A 10,222-nucleotide genomic window follows, 5' to 3' on the forward strand; every position below is an offset into this window, starting at 1 on the left:
AAGTTGAGGAAGTGGAGGAGGTGGAACAAGTGGAGGAAGTGAGGAACTGGAGGAAGTTGACGAAATGGAGGAAGTGGAGGAAGTGGGGGAAGTAGAGTGAGTGGACAAAGTGGACAAAGTTAACGAAGTGGACGAAGTTGACGCTGTGGATGAAGTGGACGATGTGGAGGAAGTGGATGATGTGGACGGACTGGACGAAATGGACGAAATGGACGAAGTGGACCCAGTGGACGAAGTTGATGAAGTTTACGAAGTGAACGAAGTTGATGAAGCGGACGAAGTGGAGGAAGTGGACCAAGTGGAAGAAGTGGACGAAGTGCAGGAAGTGGGCGAGGAGGAGGAAGTGGAGGAAGTGGACGAAGAGGACGAAGTTAACGAAGTGGACAATGTGGACGAAGTGAACGAAGTTGACGAAGTGGACGAAGTGGACGAAGTGGACAAAGTGGAGGAAGTGGAGGAAGTGGATGAAGTAGAGTAAGTGGACGAAGTGGAGAAAGTTGTCGAACTGGACGAAGTTGACGAAGTGGACGACGTGGACGAAGTTGACGAAGTGGACGAAGTGGACGATGTGGAGGAAGTGGACGAAGTCGACGGAGTGGACGAAGTGGACGAAGTTGATGAAGTTTACAAAGTGGACAAACTTGCCGAAGCGGAGGAAGTGGAGGAAGTGGACGAAGTGGACCAAGTGGAAGAAGTGGACGAAGTGGACAAAGTGGAAGAAGTGGACGAAGTGGAGGAAGTGGAGGAAGTGGACGAAGTCGAGGAAGTCGAGGAAGTGGACAAAGTGGAGGAAGTGGAGGAAGTGGAGGAAGTGAAGGAAGTGGAGGAACTTGACGAAGTGGAGGAAGTGGACGAAGTGGACGAAGTGGAGAAAGTTGAGGAAGTGGAGGAGGTGGATGAAGTAGAGTAAGTGGACGAAGTGGAGAAAGTTGTCGAACTGGACGAAGTTGACGAAGTGGACGACGTGGACGAAGTGGACGAAGTGGACGATGTGGAGGAAGTGGACGAAGTCGACGGAGTGGACGAAGTGGACGAAGTTGATGAAGTTTACGAAGTGGACGAAGTTGGTGAAGTTTACGAAGTGGACAAACTTGACGAAGCGGAGGAAGTGGACGAAGTGGGCGAAGTGGACCAAGTGGAAGAAGTGGACGAAGTGGACAAAGTGGAAGAAGTGGAGGAAGTGGACGAAGTGGACGAAGTGGAGGAAGTCGAGGAAGTGGACAAAGTGGAGGAAGTCGAGGAAGTGAAGGAAGTGGAGGAAGTTGACGAAGTGGAGGAAGTGGACGAAGTGGAGAAAGTTGAGGAAGTAGAGGAGGTGGAGCAAGTGGAGGAAGTGAGGAACTGGACGAAGTTGACGAAGTCGAGGAAGTGGAGGAAGTGGGGGAAGTCGAGTGAGTGGACAAAGTGGACAAAGTTGACGAAGTGGACGAAGTTGACGATGTGGATGAAGTGGACGATGTGAAGGAAGTGGATGAAGTGGACGGACTAGACGAAATGGACGAAGTGGACGAAGTGGACCCAGTGCACGAAGTTGATGAAGTTTACGAAGTGAACGAAGTTGATGAAGCGGACGAAGTGGAGGAAGTGGACCAAGTGGAAGAAGTGGACGAAGTGGAGGAACTGGGCGAGGAGGAGGAAGTGGAGGAAGTGGACGAAGAGGACGAAGTTAACGAAGTGGACAATGTGGACGAAGTGAACGAAGTTGACGAAGTGGACGAAGTGGACGAAGTGGACAAAGTGGAGGAAGTGGAGGAAGTGGATGAAGTAGAGTATGTGGACGAAGTGGAGAAAGTTGTCGAACTGGACGAAGTTGACGAAGTGGACGACGTGGACGAAGTTGACGAAGTGGACGAAGTGGACGATGTGGAGGAAGTGGACGAAGTCGACGGAGTGGACGAAGTGGACGAAGTGGGCGAGGTTGAGGAAGTGGAGGAAGTGGAAGACGAGGACGAAGAAGACGGAGTTGACGAAGTGGACGAAATGGACGAAGTGGACGAAGTGGACATAGTGGAAGAAGTCGAGGAAGTGGAGGAAGGGGAGGAAGTGGAGGAAGTGGAGGAAGTGGACAAAGTGAACGAAGTGGACGAAGTGGAGGAAGTGGAGAAAGCGGAGGAAGTGGAGGATATGGACAAAGTGGAGGAATTGGAGGAAGTGGAGGAAGTGGACGAAGTGGACGAAGTAGAGGAACTGGACGAAGTTGACGAACTGGAAAAAGTTGACGAAGTGGACAAAGTGGAAGAAGTGGACGAAGTGGACGAAGTGGAGGAAGTGGACGAAGTGGACGAAGTGGAGGAAGTGGACGAAGTGGAAAAAGTGGAGGAATAGGACGAAGTGGAGGAATTGGAGGAAGTGAGGAAGTGGACGATGTAGACGAAGTGGACGAAGTTGAAGAAGTCGACGAAGTTGACAAAGTTGACGAAGTGGACGAAGTTGACGAAGTGGACAAAGTGGAAGAAGTGGACGAAGTGGACGAAGTAGAGGAAGTGGACGAAGTGAAGGAAGTCGAGCAAGTGGACAAAGTGGAGGAAGTGGAGGAAGTAGAGGAAGTGGAGGAAGTGGACGAAGTTGACGAAGTGGACGAAGTTGACGAAGTGGATGAAGTGTAGGAAGCGCACGAAGTGGACCAACTGGAAGAAGTGGACGAAGTGGAGGAAGTGGGCGAAGTGGACGAATTGGACGAAGTGGACGAAGAGGACCAAGAGAACGAAGTTGAGAAAGTGGAGGAAGTGGAGGAAGTGGACGAAGTTGACGAAGTGGACGAAGTGGACGTAGTGGACGAAGTGGACGAAGTGGACGAAGTGGACCAAGTGGAAGAGGTGGACGAAGTGGAGGAAGTGGGCGAAGTGGAGGAAGTGGAGGAAGTGGACAAAGTGGACGAAGAGGACGAAGTAGACGAAGTTGACGAAGTGGACGAAGTGGACGCAGTGGACGCAGTGGACAAAATTGAAGAAGTGGACGAAGTGGAGGAAGTGTAGGAAGTGGAGGAAGTAGAGGAATTGGTGGAAGTGGAGGAAGTGGAGGTAGTGGACGAAGAGGACGAAGTGGACGAAGTTAACGAAGTGGACCAAGTACACGAAGTGGACGAAGTGGAAGAAGTGGAGCAAGTGGAGCAAGTGGACAAAGAGCACGAAGTAGACGAAGTTGACGAAGTGGACGAAGTGGACGAAGTGGACGAAGTGGACGAACTGGACGAACTGGACGAAGTGGACGAAGTGGACGAAGTGGACGAAGTGGACATAGTGGAACAAGTGGAGGAAGTGGAGGAAGTGGAGGATATGGAGGAAGTGGAGTAAGTAGACGAAGTGGACAAAGTGAACTAAGTGGAGGAAGTGGAGGAAGTGGAGGAAGCGGAGGAAGTGGTGGAAGTGGTGGAAGTGGACAAAGTGGAGGAATTGGAGGAATTGGAGGAAGTGGAGGAAGTGGAGGAAGTGGACGAAGTAGAGGAAGTGGACGAAGTTGACGAACTGGAAAAAGTTGACGAAGTGGACGAAGTTGACGAAGTGGACAAAGTGGAAGAAGTGGAGGAAGTGGACGAAGTGGAGGAAGTGGACGAAGTGGACAAAGTGGAGGAATAGGAGGAAGTGGAGGAAGTGAGGAAGTGGAGGAAGTTGAGGAAGTGGAGGAAGTGGACGATGTAGAGGATGTGGACGAAGTTGAAGAAGTGGACGAAGTTGACGAAGTGGACGAAGTTGACGAAGTGGACGAAGTTGACGAAGTGGACAAAGTGGAAGAAGTGGACGAAGTGGACGAAGTGGACGAAGTGGAGGAAGTCCAGGATGTGGACAAAGTGGAGGAAGTGGACGAAGTTGACGAAGTGGATGAAGTGTAGGAAGCGCACGAAGTGGACCAAGTGGAAGAAGTGGACGAAGTGGACGAAGTGGGCGAAGTGGACGAAGTGGACGAAGTGGACCAAGAGGACGAAGTTGACAAAGTGGAGTAAGTGGAGGAAGTGGAGGAAGTGGACGAAGTTGACGAAGTGGACGAAGTGGACGAAGTGGACGAAGTGGACGAAGTGGATGAAGTGGACGAAGTGGACCAAGTGGAAGAGGTGGACGAAGTGGAGGAAGTGGGCGAAGTAGAGGAAGTGAACAAAGTGGATGAAGAGGACGAAGTAGACGAAGTTGACGAAGTGGACGAAGTGGACAAAATTGAAGAAGTGGACGAAGTGGAGGAAGTGTAGGAAGTGGAGGAAGTAGAGGAATTGGTGGAAGTGAAGGAAGTGGAGGTAGTGGACGAAGAGGACGAAGTTAACGAAGTGGACCAAGTAGACGAAGTGGAGGAAGTGGACGAAGTGGAGCAAGTGGAGCAAGTGGACAAAGTGGACGAAGTAGACGAAGTGGACGAAGTGGACATTGTGGAAGAAGTGGAGGAAGTGGAGGAAGTGGAGGATGTGGAGTAAGTGGAGGAAGTGGACGAAGTGGACAAAGTGAACGAAGTGGACGAAGTGGAGGAAGTGGAGGGAGCGGAGGAAGTGGAGGAAGTGGAGGAAGTGGACAAAGTGGAGGAATTCGAGGAATTGCAGGAAGTGGACGAAATTGACGAGGTAGAGGAGGTGGACGAAGTTGACGAACTGGAAAAAGTTGACGAAGTGGAGGAAGTTGACGAAGTGGACAAAGTGGAAGAAGTGGACGAAGTGGAGAAGTGGAGAAGTGGAGGAAGTGGACGAAGTGGAGGAAGTGGAGGAAGTAGACGAAGTGGACAAAGTGGAGGAATAGGAGGAAGTGGAGGAAGTGAGGAAGTGGACGAATTTGAGGAAGTGGAGGAAGTGGACGATGTAGAGGAAGTGGACGAAGTTGAAGAAGTGGACGAAGTTGACGAAGTGGACGAAGTTGACGAAGTGGACCAAGTTGACGAAGTGGACGAAGTTGACGAAGTGGACAAAGTGGAAGAAGTGGACGAAGTGCACGAAGTGGAGGAAGTGGAGGAAGTCGAGGAAGTCGAGGAAGTGGACAAAGTGGAGGAAGTGGAGGAAGTAGAGGAAGTGGAGGAAGTGGAGGAAGTTGACGAAGTGGAGGAAGTGGAGGAAGTGGAGGAAGTGGACAGAGTGGAGGAAGTGGAGGAGATGGAGGAAGTGGAGGAAGTGGAGGAAGTGGACGAAGTAGATTAAGTGGTAGAAGTTGACGAAGTGGACGAAGTTGACGAAGTGGACGAAGTGGAGGAAGTGGACGAATTGGACGAAGTGGAGGAAGTGGAGAAAGTGGAAGAAATGGAGTAAGAGGAGGAAGTTGAGGAGGTGGACAAAGTGGAGGAAGTGGAGGAAGTGGACGAAGAGGACAAAGTTGACGAAGCGGAGGAAGTGAAGGAAATGGACCAAGTGGACAAAGTGGAAGAAGTGGACGAAGTGAAGGAAGTGGGCGAGGTGGAGGAAGTACACGAAGTGGACGAAGAGGACGAAGTTGACGAAGTGGACGAAGTGGACGAAGTGGACGAAGTGGACGAAGTGGACGAAGTGGACATAATGGAAGAAGTGGAGGAAGTGGAGGAAGTGGAGGAAGTGGATGTGGAGGAAGTGGACGAAGTTGACAAAGTTGACGAAGCGGACGAAGTTGATGAAGTGGAGGAAGTGGACCAAGTGGAGGAGGTCGAGGAAGTGGAGGAAGTGCGGGAAGTGCAGGAAGTTGACGAAGTGGACGAAGTGGAGAAAGTGGAAGAAGTGGAGGAAATGGAGGAAGTGAGGAACTGGATGAAGTTGACGAAGTAGAGGAAGTGAGGAACTGGACGAAGTTGACGAAGTGGAGGAAGTGGAGGAAGCGGACGAAGAGGACGAAGTGAACGAAATGAAGGAAGTGGACGAAGTTTAAGAAGGGGAAGAAGTGGACGAGGTGGAAGAACTGGACGAAGTAGAGGAATACGAAGTGGACGAAGTGAAGGAAATGGACGAAGTTGATAAAGTGGAGGAAGTGGACGAAGTCGAGGAAGTGGAGGAAGTGGACGAAGTGGACGCGGTTTATGAAGTGGACGAAGTGGAGGAAATGGACGAAGTTGACGAAGTGGAGGAAGTGGAGGAAGTGGAGGAAGTGGACGAAGTGGAGGATGTGGACGAAGTGGACAAAGTGGACGAAGTGGAGGAAGTAAGGAAGTGGACGAAGTTGACAAAGTGGAGGAAGTGGGCGAAGTGCACGAAGTAGAATAAGTGGATGCAGTTGAAGAAGTGGAGGAAGTGGAAGAAGTGGAGTAAGTGGAAGAAGTGGAGGAGGGGGTGGACGAAGTGGAGGAGGTGGACGAAGTGGACGACGTGTACGAAGTGGACGAAGTGGAAGAAGTGGAGGAAGTGCACGAAGTGGAGGACCTGGAGGAAGTGGAGGAACTGGAGGAAGTGGAGGAACTAGAGGAAGTGGAAGAAGTTGACGAAGCGGACGAAGTTGACGAAGTGGACGAAGTTGACAAAGTGGACGAAGTGAACGAAGTAGACGAAGTGGAGTAAGTGAAGTAAGTTGACGAAGTGGAGGAAGTGGAGGAAGTGGACAAAGTGGAGGAAGTAAGGAAGTGGACGAAGTTGAGGAAGTAGACATAGTGGAGGAAGTGGAGGAAGTATAGGAAATGGAGGAAGCTGACGAAGTGGAGGAAGTGGAGGAAATGGAGGAAGTGGAGGAAGTGGAAGATGTGGACAAAGTGGAGGAAGTGGACGAAGTGGACGAAGTGGACGAAGGGGACGAAGTGGACGAAGGGGACGAAGGGGACGAAGGGGACGAAGGGGACGAAGTGGACGAAGTGCACGAAGTGGAGGAAGTAGAGGAAGTGGAGGAAGTGGAAGAAGTGAGGAAGCGGACGAAGTTGACGAAGTGGACGAACTGAACGAAGTGGACGACGAAGTGGAGTAAGTGGACGAAGTGGAGGAAGTGGAGGATATGGACAAAGTGGGGGCAGTGGAGGAAGTGTAGGAAGTAAGGAAGTGGACGAAGTTGAGGAAGTGGACGTAGCGGAGGAAGTGGACGAAGTTCATGAAGTAGACGAAGTGGACGAAGTTTAAAAAGTGAAGAAGTGGACGAAGTGGAAGAAGTGGAGGAAGTGTACGAAGTGGACGAAGTTGACGAAGTCGAGGAAGTGGAGGAAGTGGAAGAAGTTGACGAAGTGGAGGAAATGGAGGAAGTGGAAGAAGTGGAGTAAGTGGACGAAGTGGAGGAAGTGTAGGAAGTGAAGGAAGTGGACAAAGTGGAGAAAGTGGAGGAAGTGGAGGAAGTAAGGAAGTGGACGAAGTTGAGGAAGTAGACATAGTGGAGTAAGTGGAGGAAGTGTAGGAAGTGGAGGAAGTTGACGAGTGGAGGAAGTGGAGGAAGTGGAGGAAATGGAGGAAGTGGAGGAAATGGAAGAAGTGGAAGAAGTGGACGAAGTGGAGGAAGTGGAGGAAGTGGAGGAAATGAACGAAGTTGACGAAGTGGATGAAGTGGACGAAGTTGACGAAGTGGACGAAGTGGAGGAAGTGCACGAAGTGGAGGAAGTAGAGGAAGTGGAGGAAGTGGAAGAAGTGAGGAAGCGGACGGAGTTGACGAAGTGGACGAAGTTGACGAAGTGGACGAAGTTGTCGAAGTGGACGAAGTGAACGAAGTGGACGACGAAGTGGAGTAAGTGGAGGAAGTGGAGGTTGTGGACAAAGTGGAGGAAGTGGAGGAAGTACGGAAGTGGACGAAGTTGAGGAAGTGGACGTAGTGGAGGAAGTGGACGAAGTTCATGAAGTGGACGAAGTGGAAGAAGTGGAACAAGTGGAGAAAGTGTACGAAGTGGACGAAGTGGAGGAAATGGACGAAGTTAACGAAGTGGAGGAAGTGGACGAAGTTGACGAAGTGGACGAAGTGGACGAAGGGTACGAAGTGGACGAAGTGAAGGAAGTGCATGAAGTGGAGGAAGTAGAGGAAGTGGAGGAAGTGGAAGACGTGAGGAAGCGGACGAAGTGGACGAAGTGATCGAAGTGGACGACAAAATGGAGTAAGTGGACGAAGTGGAGGAAGTGGAGCATGTGTACAAAGTGGAGGAAGTGGAGGAAGTAAGGAAGTGGACGAAGTTCATGAAGTAGACGAAGTGGAAGAAGTGGACGAAGTGGAGGAAGTGTACGAACTGGACAAAGTGGACGAAGTTGACGAAATGGAGGAAGTGGACGAAGTGGAGGAAGTGGAAGAAGTGGAGGAAGTGGAGGAGGTGGACAAAGTGGAGGTAGTGGAGGAAGTGGACGAAGATGACGAAGTGAAGGAAGTGGAGGAAGTGGAGGAAGTGAAGGAAGTGGACGAAGTGAGGAAGTGGAGAAAGTGCAGGAAGTGGAAGAAGTGGACTAAGTGCAGGAAGTGGAAGAAGTGGAAGAAGTGGACGAAGAGGACGAAGTGGACGAAGTGGAGGAAGTGGAGGAAGTGGAGAAAGTGAGGAAGTGGACGAAGTTCACGAAGTGGAAGAAGTGGAGGAAGTGGAGGCAGTGGACGAAGTTGAAGAAATGGACGAGGTTGACGAAGTGGACAAAGTTTTAGAAGTTGAAGAATTGGACGAACTGGAGGAAGTGTACGAAGTGCACGAAGTGGAGGAAATGGATGAAGTTGACGAAGTGGACGAAGTGGACAATATGGACGAAGTGGACGAAGTAGAGGAATTGGAGGAAGTAGAGGAAGTGGAGGAAGTGGAGGAAGTGAAGGAAGTGGACGAAGTAGACGAAGTGGAGGACGAAGTGGTGGACGAAGTGGACAAAGTGGAAGAAGTGGAGGAAGTTGAGGAAGTGGAGCAAGTGGACGAAGTTAACGAAGTTGAAGAAGTGGAAGAAGTGACGAAGTGAAAGCAGTTTACGAAGTGGACGAAGTGGAAGAAGTGGAGGAAGTGGAAAAAGTGGAAGAAGTGGAGGAAGTGGAGGAAGTGGAGGAAGTGGACGACGTTGACGAAGTGGACCAAGTTGACGAAGTGGAGCAAGTGGAGGAAGAGGAGCAAGTGGAGGAAGTTGACGAAGTTGAAGAAGTGGAAGAATTGGACGTAGTTTACGAAGTGGAGGAAATGGACGAAGTTGACGAAGTGGACGAAGTGGAGGAGCTCGAGGAAGTGGCGGAAAGTAGACGAAGTGGAGGATGTCGACGAACTGGACAAAGTGGAGGAAGTGGAGGAAGTAGAGGAAGTGGACGAAGAGGACGAAGTAGACGAAGTTAACGAAGTGAAAAAAGTGGACGAAGTGAACGAAGTGGACGAAGTGGAGGAAGTGGAGGAAGTGGAGGAACTGGAGGAGGTGGAGGAAGTGGAGGAGGTGGATGAAGTAGAGTAAGTGGACGAAGTGGTGAAAGTTATCGAACTGGACGAAGTTGACGAAGTGGACGAAGTTGACGAAGTGGATGACGTGGACGAAGTTGACAAAGTGGACGAAGTCAACGAAGTGGAGGAAGTGGACGAAGTGGAGGAAGTGGACGAAGTGGAGGACGTCGAGGAAGTAGACAAAGTCGAGGAAGTGGAGGAAGTGGACGAAGTGGTGGAAGTTGACGAAGTGGAGGAAGTGGAGGAAGTGGACGAAGTGGAGGAATTGGACGAAGTGGACAAACTGGAGGAAGTGGAGGAGGTGGAGGAAGTGGAGGAGGTGGAGGAAGTGGAGGAAGTGAGGAAGTGGACGAAGTGGAGGAAGTGGAGGAAGTGGAGGAAGTGGAGGAAGTAGAGTAAGTGGACGAAGTGGACAAAGTTGACGAAGTTGACGAAGTGGACGAAGTTGACGAAGTGGATGATGTGGACGATGTGGAGGAAGTGGAGGAAGTAGAGTAAGTGGACGAAGTGGACAAAGTTGACGAAGTGGACGAAGTTGACGAAGTGGATGATGTGGACGATGTGGAGGAAGTGGAGGAAGTGGAGGAAGTGGAGGAAGTGGAGGAAGTGGACGGAGTAGACGAAGTGGACGAAGTTGACCCAATGGACGAAGTTGATGAAGTTTACGAAGTGGACGAAGTTGATGAAGCGGACGAAGTAGAGGAAGTGGACAAAGTGGACCAAGTGGAAGAAGTGGACGAAGTGGAGAAAGTGGGCGAGGTGGAGGAAGTGGAGGAAGTAGAGGAAGTGGACGAAGAGGACGAAGTAGACGAAGTTAACGAAGTGGACAAAGTGGACGAAGTGAACCAAGTGGAGAAGTGGAGGAAGTGGACAAAGTGGCGTAATTGGAGGAAGTGGAGGAAGTGAGGAAGTGGACGAAGTTGACGAAGTGGAGGAAATGGACGAAGTGGAGGAAGTGGACGAAGTAGAGGAATTGGCCGAAGTTGAAGAAGTGGACGAAGTTGACGAA

Source organism: Vigna umbellata, chromosome 11, assembly GCF_029865625.1.
Source record: "Vigna umbellata cultivar VRB3 chromosome 11, Vumbellata_1.0, whole genome shotgun sequence".
Classification (NCBI taxonomy): Eukaryota; Viridiplantae; Streptophyta; class Magnoliopsida; order Fabales; family Fabaceae; genus Vigna; species Vigna umbellata.